Source organism: Sciurus carolinensis, chromosome 11, assembly GCF_902686445.1.
Source record: "Sciurus carolinensis chromosome 11, mSciCar1.2, whole genome shotgun sequence".
Classification (NCBI taxonomy): Eukaryota; Metazoa; Chordata; class Mammalia; order Rodentia; family Sciuridae; genus Sciurus; species Sciurus carolinensis.
This window is the reverse complement of record NC_062223.1, coordinates 59,390,824-59,410,758: the sequence shown is the minus strand read 5'-3', so window position 1 is coordinate 59,410,758 and position 19,935 is coordinate 59,390,824. Positions and strand designations below refer to the sequence as shown.

Genomic DNA, 19,935 nt, shown 5'->3' with positions numbered 1-19,935 from the left:
AAAGATACACATGGTTAATCATAAATTCATCTAAAGATAGTTCATTTCTATCATCTTTCATTTTTAATGGGGGCTTAAACAACTTTCTGGGATAGAAGGTTATAAATTTAATAATGTTGCAATTCACTTCTAGTTTCCATTGATTTTTCTCATTTTAATCTGTTTAGATAGATTAATGTTGTCTTATGACATCCAAATGGCAGGTTAAGGAAGAAAAATGGCATGCACTTCTACTAGAAAGAGTACTAAACTGGGAATCAAGACTTGGGTCCTAGTACTTGCTCAGTCACTACAGCCTATCATTCCTGAGAAACTTACCACATCTCTCTGAGACTCAGGATCCTCCTATTTAAAAGGAAACAACAACATTTGCCATAATTCACTAATTCTTGTGATAAACAGATAAGAAAACAAGGAGTAGTTAATACTAGATAGTACATAAATTCCCCAAAGTTCAAAACAAGTGAACAAACCCTCTGTTAAAGAACAAACTCCAGTCAGTCCTCTGTATTTGTAGGTTCCACGTATGGGGATTCAACCATGGATTAAAAATATTTAGGAAAAAAAACACCACATCTGTACTGAACTTATAAAGACTTTTTTCTTGTCATTATTCCCTAAATGATACAGTATGACAACTATTTACACTGTATAAAGTATTATAAGCAATGTAGAGACTATTTAAAGTATATAGGAACTCAGCTCAGTGGCACACACCTATAATCCCAGTGACTCAGAAAGCTGAGGCAGAAGGATCACAAATTCAAGACCACCTCAAAAATTTAGGGGGAGACCCTGTCTCAAAATAAAAACAAAAAGAGGCTGGAGATGTGGCTCAGTGATTAAGTGCCCCTGGGTTCAATCCCCGGTACCAAAAGTAAAAATAAAGTATACAGGGGAATATGTGTAGATTATATGCAAATACTATAACCATTTTATATAAGGAACTTGAGCATCTGTGAATTTTGATATCCATGGAGGATTCTGGAACCAGTCCCCCATGAATATCAAGGGACAACTATACTTTTAAAAGCTTTTTAAATTAGGCAAAGAAAATATGCTGCTTTAAAATTTTTTAAATATGCTGCTTTTGTTAAAATTTCAAAGTGGTTACATAGGAAAATCAGAAACTAGACCTCAATGTGGTTGGATCCTTAAATTTTGGATCACCAAAATAAGTTGTGGGGAAAAAGGTACACTCATGTGTTGCTGGTGGGCCTGCAAATTGGTGCAACCATTATGGAAAGCGGTATGGAGATTCCTCAGAAAACTTGGAATGGAACCACCATTTGAACCAGCTATCCCACTCCTCAGCCTATGCTCAAAGGACTTAAAATCAGCATATTACAGTGACAGTCACATCAATGTTTATAGCAGCTTAATTCATAATAGCTAAACTATGGAACCAACCTAGGTGCTCTTCAACAGATGAATGGATAAAAATTATATATATATATAAATTATATATATATAATTTTTACCAAAGAATATTACTCAGCCTTAAAGAAGAATGAAATTATGGCATTTGCAGGTAAATAGATAGAGCTGGAGAATATTGCACTAAATGAAATAAGCCAATCCCAAAAAACCAAAGTTGGAAGTTTTTTTCTGACATGTGGATGCTAATTCACAATGGGGGATGGATGGTGACTAGGGAAGAATAGTTACTTTAGATTAGGTAGAGGGGAGTGAAAGGAGGGGAGGGGCTTGGGGGTAGGAAGGATAGTAGAATGAATCAGACATTATTACCCCATGTACATGTATAACTATATGACTGGTGGTATTCTACATCATGTAAAACAGGAAGAATGAGAAATTACACTACATTATATATGATGTATCAAAGTGTATTCTACTGTCATGTATAACTAAAACAAATTTTAAAAAAATTTTTTAAATAAGTTTCTTTTGGATAAACTGAATAATTTCAAATGTTGTTACAGTTACCATAGCACCATATAGAACCAGTCAGTGGGGGCAATCAATAATAACCATCAACAAGTGTCTCTGCTTTTCCTATGATAACAGCCTCAAGAAAGGTTCTATTAAAAGTGGCACCTCTGTGCTTTTACTTCTCTGAAACAGAGTGCCAAAATGCTTAATGAATTAACAGAACCCAAGTGGTTTTCAGAATAAACTGAGTAATAAAAAACACAAGAATTCTGGGTATTTTAAGTATTAAGATCCTTAAATGAAAGGTATTGTCTGGGTACTCCATCATTGTTGTTATCCTGGAAGGGATATAGACAAATGAGCCTATGGACAATTTAATCTGAATGTTTCCTTAGCTGCTATATTAATAAAAGGCAATATAATACATGGTAAATATGTATTCAATAAAACAAGAGCTTTCAATCTCTCTTGATTATTATTGGATACTCAAATTCAAACAAGCCAAACCATCCCTCAAACAATTCAGATCATGGAGCTATGTAAATATTAACTTAGCTTGCCTCCCAGCTGACAGCCCAGACAGAATTCAATCTGGTTACACATTCAAGAGAAAAGAACTGCATATGTCATTTAATTCACTGTCCTATTGAACCCATTTATCTGACAACTGTCCTCCACCTAAAACCTACTGCTTAGACATTAGTTCTACTATTAACTTTAACAATGGGTCACTTATATGTGATAGGATTAGGGATGGGGCCATGACTAGGAGAATAGTTCCTAATAAAACTACCTTATCAAAAATTTTATCTTAATCAATAAATGGGATGGATTCAAACTAAAAAGCTTTTTCCTAGGAAAGGAAACAATCAATAATGTGAAGAGAGAGCCTACAGAATGAGGGAAAATCTTTACCATGTGTCCCTCAGATGAAGAACTAATCTCCAGGATGCATAAAGAAAAACTTAACACCAAAAAAACAAATAACCCAATCAATAAATGGACTAAGGAACTGAACAGACACTTTGCAGAAGAAACACAATTGATCAACAAACATGAAAAAATGTTCAACATCTCTAGCAATTAGAGAAATGCAAATCAAAACTACTAAAAGATTTCATCTCACTCCAATCAAAATGGCAATTATCAAAAATAAAAGCAATAATAAGTGTTGGCAAGGATATGGGGAAAAAGGTACACTCACACATTGCTGGTGGGACTGCAGATTGGTGCAACCACTATGGAAAGTAGTATGGAGATTCCTCAGAAAACTTGTAATGGAACCACCATTTGAACCAGTTATCCCACTCCTCAGTTTATACCCAAAAGACTTAAAATCGGTACATTATAGTGATGCAGCCACATCAATGTTTATAGCAGCTCAATTCATAATAGCTAAATTATGGAACCAACCTAGGTGCCCTTCAACAGATGAATGGATAAAAAAAAAAGTGGTGTATATGTGTGTGTGTGTGTGTGTGTGTGTGTGTGTGTGTGTACACACAATGAAATATTACTCAGTCTTAAAGAAGAGTAAAATTATGGCATGTGCAGGTAAATGGATGGAACTGGAGAATATCGTGCTAAGCAAAATAGGCCAAACCCAAATAACCAAAGGCCGAATATTTTCTCTGATAAGTGGATGCTGGTCCATAATTGGGCGGGGGGCAGGGAGTATAGGGAAGAATGAAGAAACTTTGGATTGTGCAGAGGGGAGGGGAGGGGATGTGGGGATGAAGGATGGTGGAATGAGACAGACATTATTACCCCATACACATGTATGATTACACTATTGGTGTGACTCTAAACCATGTACAGCCAGAGAAATTGTACTCCATTTGTGTACAATGTGTCAAAATGCATTCTACTATCATGTATAACTAATCAGAACAAATTAAAACTAAAATAAAACAATAAATAAATAAATTTTATCCTAGCCAGATGCAGTGGCTCACTCCTGTAATCCCAGTGGTTCAGGAGGGCTGAGGCAGAAAGATGGCAAGTTCAAAGCCAGCCTTAGCCACTTGGCAAGGCCCTAAGCAACTTGACAAAGTAAAAAATAAAACAGACTGGGGATGTGGGTCAGTAGTTAAGTAACCCTGGGCTCAATCCCTGGTACAAAAAAAAAAAAAAAAAAAAATCCCATTTTTTTTACATAACAGTAAGTGAATTATTTGAAAAAAGAAAATTTCATCTACCATTCTTTTTCATTAGTCAACATTTCTTTCGAATCCATATCTGAGCACAAACAGAATTGCACTCAAGGATATGACCTATACCTAATATTTATTTATTTTTATTTATTTTTAGTTAGTTAATATTGTGGTGCTAAGGATCAAACCCTGGACCTTGTGCATGCTATGCATGACCTCTACCACTGAACTATACCCTGAGTTGCCACACTTAATTTAGAGAAAGTTTTCTGAAACTAAGTCTTACAGATCCCTAATACTCCTTGGATGTGCCTCAGAAGCTACCACAAAAAGGGGACTTTCCAGCAGGCAGTAGTGGAAGTTCATTCTCCTACCCCCAACTTTTCTATTTCTACTCCTGATTCAGTCAGTACAGTTACATTTTTCTGTTTTGAATTTTGAGGTTCTATGTAAAAATTTTATTTGAAAATTAAACAAAAAAAATTATTCTGCTACTTCTAGGCATTTAAAAACTAAGAACGTATAGAACTGTGGAATTTTAGATCTAGAAAGAACCTTACAGTCGATATTTTTATTGTATGGATGTTGAGTAAGCTTGGACTTACTCAAGCTTTTACAGATAATGAGGAACTACATTTAGACCTTAGTTCTTCATCCCCAACACAAAGGCTCTATTCCTAATTCAGGAACTATTCATTCATTCATTCATCCATTCACTTAATATATATCAAATGCTACTATGTGCCAGGCACCACCCTGAGCATTGAGGTTTTTAAAATGCTGCCATTATATCAACAGACTTAAAGTTAAGAATCACATGATTATTTCGATGGATGCAGAAAAAGCATTCGATAAAATACAGCATCCCTTCATGCTCAAAACACTAGAAAAAATAGGGATAGTGGGAACATTCCTTAACATTATAAAGGCCATCTACGCTAAGCCCATGGCCAATATCATTCTAAATGGTGAAAAACTGAAAGCATTCCCCCTAAAAACTGGAACAAGGCAGGGATGTCCTCTTTCACCACTTCTATTCAACATCATCCTTGAAACTCTAGCCAGAGCAATTAGACAAACCAAAGAAATTAAAGGGATACGAACTGGAAAAGAAGAACTCAAACTATCCCTGTTCGCTGATGACATGATTATATATTTAGAGGAACCTGGAAATTCCACCAGAAAACTTTTAGAACTCATAAGTGAATTCAGTAAAGTAGCAGGTTACAAGATCAATGCACATAAATCCAAGGCATTTTTATACATAAGTGATGAATCTTCAGAAAGAGAAGTTAGGAAAACTACCCCATTCACAATAGCATCGAAAAAAATAAAATACTTGGGAATCAATCTCACAGAAGAGGCGAAAGACCTCTACAATGAGAACTACAGAACACTAAAGAAAGAAATGAAAGAAAACCTTAGAAGATGGAAAGATCTCCCATGTTCTTGGATAGGAAGAATTAATATTGTCAAAATGGCCATACTACCTAAAGTGCTATACAGATTCAATGCAATTCCAATTAAAATCCCAATGATGTACCTTACAGAAATAGAGCAAGCAATTATGAAATTCATCTGGAAGAATAAAAAACCCAGAATAGCTAAAGCAATCCTCAGTAGAAAGAGCGAATCAGGGGGTATCGCAATACCAGATCTTCAACTCTACTACAAAGCAATAGTAACAAAAATGGCATGGTATTGGTACCAAAATAAACAGGTAGATCAATATACAGAATAGAGGACATGGACACAAACCCAAATAAATACAATCTTCTCATACTACACAAAGGAGCCAAAAATATGCAATGGAGAAAAGATAGCCTCTTCAACAAATGGTGCTGGGAAAACTGGAAAACCATATGCAACAGAATGAAATTAAACCCCTATCTCTCACCCTACACAAAACTCAACTCAAAATGGATTAAGGACCTCGGAATCAGACCAGAGACCTTGCATCTCATAGAAGAAAAAGTAGGTCCAAATCTTCAACTTGTTGGCTTAGGATCTGACTTCCTTAACAGGACTCCCATAGCACAAGAAATAAAAGCAAGAATCAACAACTGGGACAGATTCAAACTAAAAAGCTTTCTCTCAGCAAAGGAAACTATCAGCAATGTGAAGAGAGAGTCTACAGAGTGGGAGAAAATCTTTGCCACTCATACTTCAGATAGAGTGCTAATTTCCAGAATCTATAAAGAACTCAAAAAACTCTACACGAAGAATACAAATAATCCAACCAACAAATGGGCTAAGGAAATGAACAGACACTTCACAGAAGAAGATATACAAGCAATCAACAGATATATGAAAAAATGTTCAACATCTCTAGTAATAAGAGACATGCAAATCAAAACTACCCTAAGATTCCATCTCACCCCAATTAGAATGGTAATTATCAAGAACACAAGCAACAATCAGTGTTGGCGAGGATGTGGGGAAAAAGGTACACTCATACACTGCTGGTGGGGTTGCAAATTAGTGCAGCCACTCTGGAAAGCAGTATGGAGATTCCTCAGAAAGCCTGGAATGGAACCACCATTTGACCCAGCTATCCCACTCCTTGGCCTATACCCAAAGGATTTAAAATCAGCATACTACAGAGATACAGCCACATCAATGTTCATTGCTGCTCAATTCACCATAGCCAGATTGTGGAACCAACCCAGATGTCCTTCAATTGATGAATGGATAAAAAAAAACTGTGGCATATATATACAATGGAATATTACTCCGCCATAAAGAATGATAAAATCATGGCATTTGCAGGCAAATGGATGAAACTGGAGAATATCATGCTAAGTGAGATAAGCCAATCTCAAAAAACTAAAGGATGAATGATCCCGCTGATAAGCGGATGAGGACATATAATGGGGGGTGGGAGGGATTAGCGTGAGGGTTAGGGTTAGGTTTAGGGTTAGGGTTAAGGAGGGTGGCAAGAATGGAGGAAGGAAGGAATGTATAGAGGGAAAAGAGATGAGAGGGGTGGGGGGAAAGGAAAAAATAACAGAATGAATCAAACAACATTACCCTATGTAAATTTATGATTACACAAATGGTATGCCTTTACGCCATGTACAAACAGAGAAACAACATGTATCCCATTTGTTTACAATAAAAAAAAGGAAAAAAATGATGCCATTATGATGCTTACAGTTTACTAGAGGAAGATAGATAATAAATACAATAAATGAGTAAACAATATATTAGAAGGTAATGAAGTAAAGTGGGATGGTGCAGACACTAGGGTGATTAGAGATTACACTTGGTGAATTTTCACAAAAACCACTGCTATTAAGTCTTTATGTACTTTGTAGGAATATGTATATGCTGCAACATTTAGGCTCACTAATTAAGAAGAGGAAATAATCTAGTGATAAATTTCCTAGGGTTCCATCTATTTTTTTTTAAATGTCATACAAAGCAAAACTATAATATACAGGATATTAAAACTACTTGATAAAAATATTAAACAGAACCTCCCAAAACATACATGAGCATGATATTAATTACTGCACTTGGCTCTAGGAGAATCAAAGAATGTGGCAAAAAGAGAAGTGATGAGATCTGGCTGCCAGGCTTATTCTGTTGGATAATATTGGAGATGATTGAGTTCTCTGAGACTTAGTTTCCTATAAAATATGGGGGCTAGACTAGATTGAGGTCTCAGGCTTCAAACATTGAAGCCCTCTAATGTGTCAAAAGCACTATGTAGAACTTTAGTAGCCATATCAGCATTATTATTTGACTTCAAAGTAACCCTAGAAATAACACACATTTATAGAGTTCTCAGTTTTTTATGAGTTTTCACATGCATTGTTTTCATCTTACAAGTCATACGACAGCCTTTTTTTTTTTTTTTTTTTTTAATGTTCTAATAAGGCTGGTCCCTCAGTCAATCCAAGGTAATGTGAAGTTTCCTGTGCTCTATGGCCCACACTCTGAATCCAGGGTGGATCTGGCCAAGGAAATCAGGAAGTACCTTACGGAGAGACTTGCAGAGTTGGGGGTGACATTTAATAGGACTAATGAGGTACTTCAAACACTCAGTCACTTGCCATCATACCAGTGGTAAGCATAGGGATTGAGAACTAGAAGGCAAATTTTTAAAATTCTTGCCATACTAAATGTATGTCGAGTCTTTTAAAAATCTGTGTACTTTTAATCAGGAATCATACTTTAGAAATACTTCTTAAGGAAATAATCATAGATTTGACCAAAGATGTAGGTATGAACATGCTGGTCACAGCCTAATTCTTAATAGCAAAAACTTATAAACAATTTAAATTTCCAAAAGTAACCACATAAATTGTGGCATATTCAAACACTATATTGTTTTTAAATAAATTATTATTTTAAAGAATATTTATATAATATGGGGTAAATGTTACCAATATTATTATAGGTGGAAAATCTGGATATAAGATAAACACATTTTATATAACACCTCATTTTTTAAAAAAACATACAGAAAAAAGATGGAAAAATATATTAGGATATTATAGTGGTTTTTCTCTAGGCTATGAAATTACAGATGATTTTGTTGTTCTGTAATTGTATAATGAGCATGCATTATTTTTATAATCAGAAACTTAAAATTATTTTTTAAATTCCCTGTTCTACCTACCTCTGAAAGTAGTGATGATAACTAATATAAGAAAGAGCTTTCTAACAGTAATTATTGTCCTAAAAGAGAATTCCTAGAAAAAGGGTTCAAGCCAATACTGTGAGACCATATGGGCTCTGATTAAGTTAGACTTTAGGAACCTTGGATTCTAGAGTCTCTGTGAATCTCTTTGCCCACAGGATGTGTCCTATGGTTTTGACAAGACTGAACTGTTTTGGCCTCATCCTTTCTACACGGGACCCTGATGCTCAGTGACATGCACTATGAGGGGTAAAACAGTCAGTGGCCAGGAAAGAGAGAGTCTCTGGGGACAACCCTAATACCCAAAGGCTACTATGCCCTTACCAGTTTCTAACACTCCAAGTGGCAAAGGCCCTTCTGCCCAGAAAATATGTTGCTAGGACCTCTGCTACTGGTGCTGGGGTACTATGCTCATGGTTCAAGTTTTCTTCCCTGCCTAAGGCTTCACTCTGTAGCTGTGGTACCAGGTTTGCCAGAGAGAAAAAAGGAAAAATAAAATTATAAAAAAACAACCCTCAGTTTCTGTTTGTTCCACCACTGCTTTGATCCACTGTTTTAAAAGACAATGTACCTGGGTAGAGGTTAGGCTTGGTTTCAATACAGCATAAGCACCTTAACTCATAACTGTACCCCTATAAGCACCTATCCTGACAAAGGAAAAATGAAACACAAAGAAGCAAAGTGACTTGTTGAAGGCTAAGCAGAAAGTTACTTGCAAACCAAGGCTAGAATGCAAATGTCCAGACTTCCAATTCAATGTATTACATTACTGAATCTCTTGGCTTTCCAGGGACTCTGGCACCTGATAATAGGAGGGGTTCTAGTTTCTTATACCTAATATGGACATCTTTACCCAGACTTCAGGGTATGTTAGTCATTAAATTCCCAATGACAGAGAAAAGAGGAAATAGAAAGTTCACACTTGGGAGTCAGGGGTAATTGACAGTAGGCAAACAGAGAAAGAGAGGACATTATAGGAATATATAAGCATATTGAGTAACATAGAATTGAAGTTCTATAAAGAAAAAGGTGGCAAACAGCATCTCCTGCTAAGTAGATACATGAACAAAGTTGCAATCATCCATAATGCTCACAAGACTCTGCAAGGGATACTCTATAAGGAACAAAAGAGGCTGAAGTGATAGAAGAAACTGGTATTTGGGAAAAATAATTTATTTCTGCCTAGTTTCTTGGTCTTCCTTAGCTTGGCTGCAGACTTGCTATCATTGGACAGTAAATGGTTATGGGACAGAGCATAACAAATGTGACAACAATGAAAGAATGAATGTTACATTCTGGAATACCCCTTTAAGATGGTGACTCTATTACCCATGGAGCGGGACAGGATTCTGGTGTGCTGTATTTTTCCTACTGTTCCATATTTTCATAGTCTCAGAAAATAAAAAAGAGAATATGGGGCAGCATCTGGAGAAAGAGAAGGAAAGATTAGGGTGGAGGAAAGAACAGAAGAGCATATTTTAATAGTAAATAAGCTAGATGACAAACCTGGAAGCATATGGTTTTTTTCTTTCTAATTTAAAAAGGAAAGTGGACTTCATTACTCTGACTTCTATCCACCCACCCATCTCCACCTCCCTCCCTAGCCTGCTGGTTTCTAAGTAATGAAGTATCAAGGTAAATGAGGCAAGAGCCTGGAGTGTGGACAGAAGAACATACCTCTCCTCAGCCCCACCTTCTGCACTGGAACACTCTGAACTGCCTGCCATGCGGCTTCTCAGCTGAGAGGGTTGCTATCAACGGTGAATTAATTTGGGCATTTCAATGCAGAGAAGTTAAGGTGCCACATCACTGCATGAATACAGTGTGCTGCTGGCTTCCTCTGGATCATCCAGGTGTGCCTAGGCATCAAGGCAGCATGACTCCTCAGGGATGGGGCAACCTTGGGGGGAGGGAGAGTGTGAACAAGCCAGCAGGGAGCAAAGACACAAGGGATATTCCAAAAGTGCAAACATAAAGAAAAGGCTGGCCTCTGGGCCAAATCCATAGCTCAGTGGAACTCCATCCATCTGGCAGCAGATGGCCGTTCTATTCTGGACTCAGCCATTCCCCTGGAGGAAACCTTTTCAAGTAACAGTGGTGTCGGCCCCATTCTCAATTTTCACCTCAGTGCTCAGTCATCACTAGGATATGCAACTAGGAACACCAGAGACTCTTAGCTATTTGGAAGGGAGAAGGAATAGTTATTTATTTTTTAAGTACCTGCTTTATTTTGAATTAAAGGTGTTAATTACAAAAGAAGGAACCCCAGGAAAAAAAAATCATTCTAATAAAACACTCAGGGCACTCGGCGCCTGTCTCTTCCAACTAGCAAAGAGGAAAACTGAATGGTCTATCAAACAGACTGAGTTCATTCTAACAGGCTAAACAGGCAAGTTGTAAGAGTACTTTTCAGACCAAAAGGAGTTGTCAAAGGAAACCCAGGCCCCCTTGCACTTTCAGCATTTCCCTCCTCATGGGCAAGATACCAGTATCCCAGGATGCTAATAAGGCCACCTGGGATAGTGGAAAGGACAGTTACACTACAAGTCAAGTTCTTTGGGTGGCAGCCCACTTCTGCCACTGACCTGCTGTGCAGCCTTTGGCCAGTTGCTTAGCCTCTTTGAATTCTAAGGTCCCCATATATAAAACGAGACAGTAATGTGTAACTATATTCTTGGGGAGACAGGAAAAGGAAGGACAGTGGAATGAATCTCACATAATTTTCTTATGTACATATGTGAAAACATCACAGTGAATCCCAATATCTAACTAGAATAGGATCTATTCCATGCTTGTATAATTATATCAAAATGGACTCTACTGTCACGTATAACTAAAAAGAACCAATAAATAAAGTTTTAAAATATATATTCTTATTAGAAAGAAATAAGATAGTGTACCTATTGAATGCTAGGGAAGAAAGCCCTCAAACATTGTCAGTTTCTCACTCTCTGCCCAATCTTACACATGCTCATATCTTAGAAAATCGGTAATCGGTCTTGAAGGCCCCTTTCTAGTTTACCTTCAACATTACACTACAGAAAGGAAGTGTAAAGGCTCAGATATGAGGCACCACTCAAGGTCAGATGACCCACACTGCTCAAGGCAGGTTCAAGGTCACTGTACTTGTGCAGAATTGTGGTCAAATGAATTAGAAAGATTTTCTTCTTTTTAATGTTTTGCTTCTCCCCTTAATATTTTATTATGAAAAATTCCAAACATAAAGGTTTAAGTAATTGTGAACACTCATATTTAACCACTGTAGCTTCCACAATTAACATTTTGCTATATTCACTACATCACACATATTGCCATCTCTCTCCATTTTTTTGAACATTTCAAAATGAGTTGCATATAGAAGTGCCACATATGCTTCAGTGAGATTTTCCCCTCAACTGTTACTGTGGTAAAATATACATAACATAAAACTTACCTAATCTTTTGGAAGTATACAATTCAGTTGTATTAAGTATATTCACAGTGTTATGTAACCATTACCACCATTGTAACCATTACCACCATTCATCTCTAGAACTCTTTTCACCTTATAAAACTGAAACTTTGTCTCCATTAAACAATAACTTCTATTTTCTCCTCCTCCTCAGCCCTTGGCAACCACCATTCTACTTTCTATCTCTATGAATTTGATAACTGTAAGTACCTCATGAGTGTAAACATATTATATTCATCTTTTTGTGACAGGCTTACTTCACTTAGCATAATGTCCTCAAGGTTTACCCATGGTGCAGCGTGTATCAGAATTTCCTTCCTTTTTAAGGTCAAACAATATTCCACTGTATGCGCACAGTATATCGCTTTGTTTGTCCATTCATTAATAGTAGACACCTGTGTTGCTTCCACCTTCTGGTCACTGTGAATAGTGCTACTATGAATATGGGTATGCAAATATCTCTTCAAGTTCCTGCTTTTAATTTTTTTAGGTATATGCCCAGAATTGCAACTGATGGATCATATAATAGTCTAATTTTGATTTTTTGAGGAACAGACATACTGGTTTTCACAGCAGCTGTACCATTCTACATCCCCACCAACAATGCACAATAATTCCAGTTCCTCCACATCCTGGACAACACTTGTTATTTTCTGAGGTTTTTGATAGTAGCCATTCTAACAGGTATTAGGTGGTATTTCATTGTGATTTGCTTTGCATTTCTCTAATGATCTATGATGTTGGGCATCTTTTTATAAGCTTGCTGACCAATGTGTATATCACGTTTGGAGCAATGTTTATGCAAATCCTTTGCCTTTATTAAAAATCAGATTGTTTTTTGTTATTATTTTTATTGATATGCCATAGTTTTACAGCAAATATTGAAATCAAATAATATGAACCCTGCAACATTATTCCTCTTTTACAAGACTGCTTTGGATATAAAGTGCTTTATGTGTCCACATAAATAACAGAATGAGTTTGTGAACTTCTACTCCTCTTGAGACTTTGGGATGGCTTTAAATGTACAAATTAGTTTAGAGAGAACTAACAGCATTGAGTCTTCCATTCCATGGACGATATATCTCTCCATTTATTTAGGTCTTTTTTAACTTCTCCTAGCAATGTTTTGTTTTATGTGCAAGTCTTATACAGTTTTTTGTTAGGTTTACATTGAAGTATATTATGTTTTTGGATATAACTATAAAAGAAACTAATTTTTTTCCAATTCTTTGCTACTGCTATATAAAAACATAATTGATTTTTAAATATTGACTTTCTCTTCTTGGTTCTAATATTTATTTTCTAAATTCTTTAAGATTTTCCATCTCAATGGACATCATCTGTGAAAATAAACAGATATAATTCTTCCTCTTCTTGGTTTTTCTTGTTTTATGGGATTGGCTACAACATCCATCCACCATAACATTGAATAAAAATTCTGAGACAGTACATATTTGTCTTATTTTGATTTAAAGGGGAACACATTATATTTTTCACCATTAATTATGAAGTTGGCATTTTATAAATGTCCTTTATTAAATTGAGAAGTACACATATTTTTAATTTGCTAAGGGTTTTAAATCACAAATGGGTACTAAATTTTTCCAATGATTTTTCTCTATCTGTTGAAATATAATTATGGTTTTTCATATTTATTTTACCAATACAGTGAATTACATTGATTGACTTTGAAAAGTAAAAAGCAAGCTTTCATTCCTGGGATAACATGGGTTAGTCATGATATGTTATCATTTTTAAATATTACTGAATTTGATTTGCTAATATTTTGTTACAGATTTTGCTATGTTCACAAGAGATGCTGGTCTATAATTTTCCTTTTTTGTAATGAATGTCTTTCTTAGGGTTTTGGTACCAGAATTATGTTGAATTCATAAAAAAAAAGGTGGGAAGTGTCCCCTCATCCTCTATCTTCTGAAAGAGATAATATTAAACTTGTGCTACTTCTTTCCTTAAACATTTAATGAAAATTTTCAGTGTGACAATTAGGCCCAGAGAACTTTTAGTGGGAAAGTTTCTTTGCACAAAAGTTCTTTCTTTACTAGATAAAGTGATATTCATGTTTTCTATTTCATCTTATGTCAGTTTTGGATGTAAAACCTTTACAAATAATACATTCTATCTATGTTGCCAAAATTCTTGTTATAAAATTGTTGATAATATTTCTTTAGTATTTCTTTGATGTCTGTAGACATCATCTGTTTTCATTGTAATATTAGTATCTTGTAATCTCTTTCTCTGTTTTCTTTATCAGTCCAACTAGAGCTTTATCAATTTTGTTGATATTTTCAAAGAATTACTTTTGGAATTTTATTTTTCCCATTTTTAAGTTTTTTAAAATTAATTATTCATTTTTAAATTTTTTAGACTGCATTTTGATTCACTGTACAAAAATGGGTACATCATTTTGTTTCTATGGTTGTACACGATATAAATTCATACCATTCATGTAATCATACATGTACATAGGGTAATGATGTCTGTCTCATTCCATGATTTTTCATACCTCCCTCCCTCTCATTTCCTTCTACATAATCTAAAGTTCCTCCTTCTACATAATCTAAAGTTCCTCCACTCTTCTCTCACTTCGCACCCCCCCACCCCCATTACAAATCATCATCGACTTATCGGGGAAAACATTCAGCCTTTGGTTTTTTGGGATTGGCTTATTTCACTTAGCATGATAATCTCCAATTCTATCCGTTTATTTGCAAATGCCATAATATTATTATTCTTTATGACTGAATAATATTCCACTGTGTATATATACCACGCTTTCTTTATTCATTCATCTGTTGAAGGGTCTCAGGTTGGTTCCACAATCTAGTTATTGTGAATTGAGCTGCTATAAACATTGATGTGGCTGCATTACTGTAGTATGCTAATTTTAAGTCCTTTGGGTATAAACCAAGGAGTGGGATTAACAGGGTCAAAAGGTGGGTCCATTCCAAGTTTTCTGAGGAATCTCCATACTGCTTTCCAGAGTGGCTGCACCAACTTGCAACTCCACCAACAATAGAAAAGTGTGCCTTTTTCCCCACATCCACGCCAACATCTATTATTGTTTGTGTTCTTGATGATAGCCATTCTAATTGGAGTAAGATGAAATCTTAGAGTTGTTTTACTTTGCATTTCTCTAATTACTAGAGATGTTGAACACTTTTTCATATATTTATTAATCGCCTGTATGTCTTATCTGTAAAGTGTCTGTCCAGTTGCTTGGCCCATTGATTGACTGGGTTCTTTGTATTTTTGGTGTAAAGTTTTGTAAGTTCATTATAAATTTTGGAGATGAGTGCTCTATCTGAAGTGTGTGTGGAAAAGATTTTCTCCCACTCTGTGGGCTCTCTTTTCACATTATCGATTGTATCCGTTGTTGAGAAAAAGCTTTTTAGTTTGAATCCATCCCACTTATTGATTCTTGCTTTAATTTCTTGTGCTTTGGGAGTCTTGTTAAGGAAATCTGATCCTAAACCTATATGATGAAGATTCAGGCCTACTTTGTCTTCTATTGGGTGCAGGGTATCTAGTCTAATTCCTAAGTCCTTGATCCATTTTGAGCTGAGTTTTGTACAGGGTGAGAGATAGAGGTTTAATTTCATTTTACTGCATATGTATTTCCAGTTTTGCCTGCACCATTTGTTAAACAAGGCTATCTTTTCTCCAGTGTATGTTTTTGGCTCCTCTGTCTAGTATGAGATGACTGTATTTATGTGGGTTCATCTCTGTGTCTTCTATTCTGTACCATTGGTCTGCCTGTCTATTTTGGCACCAATACCATGCCATTTTTGTTACTATTGCTCTGTAGTATAGTTTAAGGCCTGGTATTGTGATACCTCCTGCTTCACTTTTCCTGCTCAGGATACTTTTGGCTGTTCAAGGTCTCTTATTCTTCCAGATGAAGTTCATAATTCCTTTCTCTATTTCTATGAGAAATGTCATCGGGATTTTAAATGGAATTGCATTGAATCTGTATAGCACCTTTGGTAGAATGGCCATTTTGACAAAATTAATTCTGCCTATCCAAGAACATGGGAGAGCTTTCCATCTTCTAAGGTTTTCTTCAATTCCTTTCTTTAGTGTTCTGCAGTTTTCATTGTAGAGGTCTTTCACTTCTTTTGTTAGATTGATTCCCAAGTATTTTATTTTTTTCAAGGCTATTGTGAATGGAGTGGTTTTCCTAATTTCTCTTTCAAGAGGATTCATCACTTATGAATAGAAATGCATTAGATTTATGCATATTGATTTTATATCCTTCTACTTTGCTGAATTCATTTATTAGTTCTAGAAGTTCCCTAGTGGAGTTTTTTGGATCCTCTAAATATAGAATCATGTTATTGGCAAATAGTGACAGCTTGAGTTCTTCTTTTCCTATTTGTATCCCTTTAATTTCTTTGGTCTGTCTAATTGCTCTGGCTAGTGTTTCAAGGACGATGTTGAATACAAGTAGTGAAAGAGGGCATCCCTGTCTTGTTCCAGTTTTTAGAAGGAATGCTTTCAGTTTTTCTCCATTAAGAATGATGGTGGCCATGGGCTTAGCATAGATAGCCTTTACAATGTTGAGGTATGTTCCTAGTATTCCTATTTTTTCTAGTGCTTTAAGCATGAGGGGTGCTGTATTTTATTAAACACTTTCTCAGCATCTATTGAAATAATCATGATTCTTAACTTTAAATCTATTGATGTGATGAATTACATTTATTGATTTCCAGATGTTGAACCAAACTTGCATCCCTGGGATAAGCCCCACTTGATCATGGTGCACTACCTTTTTAATATGTTTTTGTATGCGAGTTGCCAATATTTTGTTAAGGATTTTTGCATCTATGTTCACCAGGGATATTGGTCTAAAGTTTTCTTTCCTTGATGAGTCTTTGTCTGGTTTTGGTATCAGAGTGATACTAGTTTCATAGAATGAGTTTGGAAGGGTTCCCTCCTTTTCTATTTCCTAGAATACTTTGAGGAGTATTGGAATGAGTTCTTCTTTGAAGGTCTTATAGAACTTGGCTAAGAATTTGTCTGGTCCTGGGTTTTTCTTGGTTGGTAGGCTTTTGATGGCTTCTTCTATTTCATTGCTTGAAATTGATCTGTTTAAATTGTGTATGTCCTCCTAATTCAGTTTGGAAGGATTATATGTCTCTAAAAATTTGACAATGTCGATATTTTCTATTTTGTTGGAGTACAGATTTTCAAAGTAGCTTCTAAATATGTATTTCAATGGTGTCTGTCGTGATCTTTCCATTTTCATCACAAATTCTAGTAATTTGAGTTTCTTCTCTCCTTTTCTTTGTTAGTGTGGCTAAGGATTTATCAATGTTTACTTTTTCAAAGAACCAACTTTTTGTCAATTTTTTGAATTGTTTCTCTTGTTTCAATTTCATTGATTTCAGCCCTGATTTTAATTATTTCCTGTCTTCTACTATGTTTGGTGTTGATCTGTTCTTCTTTTTCTAGGGCTTTGAGATGTAATGTTTGGTCATTTAGTTGTTGACTTTTTATTTTTTTAATGTATGAGCTCAATGCAATGAACTTTCCTCTTAGTACTGCTTTCAGAGTGTCCCAGAGGTTTTGATATGCTATGTTGTTCTCATTTACCTCTAAGAATTTTTTTATTTCTTCCTTGATGTCTTCTGTTATCATTGCATCATTCAATGGCATATTATTTAGTCTCCAGGTACAGGAGAGATTTTTGTTATTTTATCATTGATTTCTAATTGCATTCCATTATGGTCTGATAGGACACAAGGTAGTATCTCTAATTTTTTGTATTTACTAAGGGCTTCTTTGGGGCATAGCATATGGCCTATTTTGGAGAAGGATTCATGAGCTGCTGAGAAGAAAGTATATTTGCTCCATGATGGATGAAATACTCTGTAAATGTCCATTAAGTCTATATCATTGATTGTATTATTTAGTTCTAAAGTTTCTTGTTCAGTTTTTGTTTGGAAGATCTATCCAGTGGTGAGAGTGGTGTGTTAAAGTTCCCCATGATTATTGTGTTTTGGTCTGTTTGATTCTTAAAATTGAAAAGGGTTTGTTTGGTGTACATAGATGCTCCATTGTTTGGGGCATAAAAATTTTAAATTGTTAACATCTAGCTGATTTATGCCTCCCTTAAGCAGTATGAAATGTCCTTCTTTATCCCTTCTGACTAACTTAGGTTTGAAGTACACTTTATCTGATATGAGGATGAAGACCCCTGCTTTTTTACTGGGTCCATGTGCATGGTATGTTTTTCCCCATCCTTTCACCTTCAGTCTGTGGATGTCTTTTTCTATGAGACAAATCTCTTGAAGGCAGCATATTGTTGGGTCTTTCTTTTTAATCCAACCTGCCAGTCTATGTCTTTTGATTAATGAGTTTAGGCCATTAACATTCAGGGTCATTATTGTGATATGATTTGTATTCCTGGTTATTTTGGCTTAGTTTTGGTTTTTAAATTGACTTGGTTTCTCCTTTGATTGACTTTTCCTTTAGCATAGTTTCTCCCTTTACTGACTTGTATTGTTGTTTTTCACTTCCTCCTCACAAAATATTTTGCTGAGAATGTTCTGTAGTGCAGGTTTTCTATTTGGAAATTTTTTACCTTTCTTTTATCGTGGAAAGATTTTATTTTGTCATCAAATCTGAAGGTTAGTTTTGCTGGGTACAGGATTCTTGGTTGGCATCCATGTTCTTTCAGAGCTTGAAATGTATTGTTCCAGGCCCTTCTTGCTTTTAGGGTCTGGGTTGAGAAATCTGCTGATATCCACATTAGTTTCCCCTTATAAGTAATTTGATGCTTTTCTCTTGCAGTCTTTAAAATCCTATCTTTATTTTATATGTGAGGTATTTTTGTTATAATGTGCCTTGGTGTGGATCTATTGTAATTTTGTGCACCTGGTATTCCATAAGTCTCCTGTATTTGATTTTCCATTTCATTTTTCAGGTTTGGGAAATTTTCTGATATGATTTCATTGAACAGGTTGTTCGTTCCTTTGGTTTGTATATCTGTGCCTTCTTCAATCATGATATCCCATAATTCTTGGAGGTTCTGTTCATGATTTCTTAACATGTTCTCAGTTTGTTCAACTTTATTTTCAAGATTAAATATTTTGTCTTCATTGTCTGAGATTCTGTCTTCCACAAGATCTGTTCTGCTGGTGATACTTTCTACTGAGTTTTTAATTTGGTTTATTGTTTCTTTAATTTCAAGTATTTCTGTTTGTTTATTGGTTTTTCTTTTTTTCAGAATCTCTATCTCTTTATTGAAAGTGTGTTTTTGCTTCCTGCATTTGCTCTTTTAACTGTTTATTGGAGTGATCATGAATTGCCTGCATTTGCTCTCTTATCTCATCTTTTGCTTCATGGATCATTTTAATTATGCAGATTCTAAACTCTTTTTCTGTCATTTCTACTGCCATGCTGTCATTGGAGTCTATCAAAATAGTATCTTGGTTTTTAGAGACACTTTCTTCTCCTGTTTTTTCATATTGTTTCTGTATATTCCCCTCTAGCAGTGAAGATCTGAGATTGACATTTCCCCCCTGCAGGTTATATTGTGAGCCTGCAGTGTTCCAGTACCTCTCCTTTGAGGGGGAGATCAATATTAGCAGCACCCAATACAAAAAAAAAAAAAAAAAAAATGAAGCCCTGAACCAGAGAGCCCCTATAAACTTTAACATTATTGTAATAAACAAGATGAGTTCGATTATTATTTACAGTATTTCTAGTGGTAAATGAAAAGGATGGGGAAGGGCATAGGATGTGAGTAAGTAAATAGAGGTACC

At 35.5% G+C, this 19,935-nt stretch overlaps 1 protein-coding gene across 9 annotated transcripts in view; it reads right to left on the bottom strand.

Annotated features, from left to right (window-relative positions):
* Positions 1 to 19,935, bottom strand: part of Sergef (secretion regulating guanine nucleotide exchange factor) — a 239,744-nt gene that overhangs the window by 153,576 nt on the left and 66,233 nt on the right. The window lies entirely within an intron of this gene.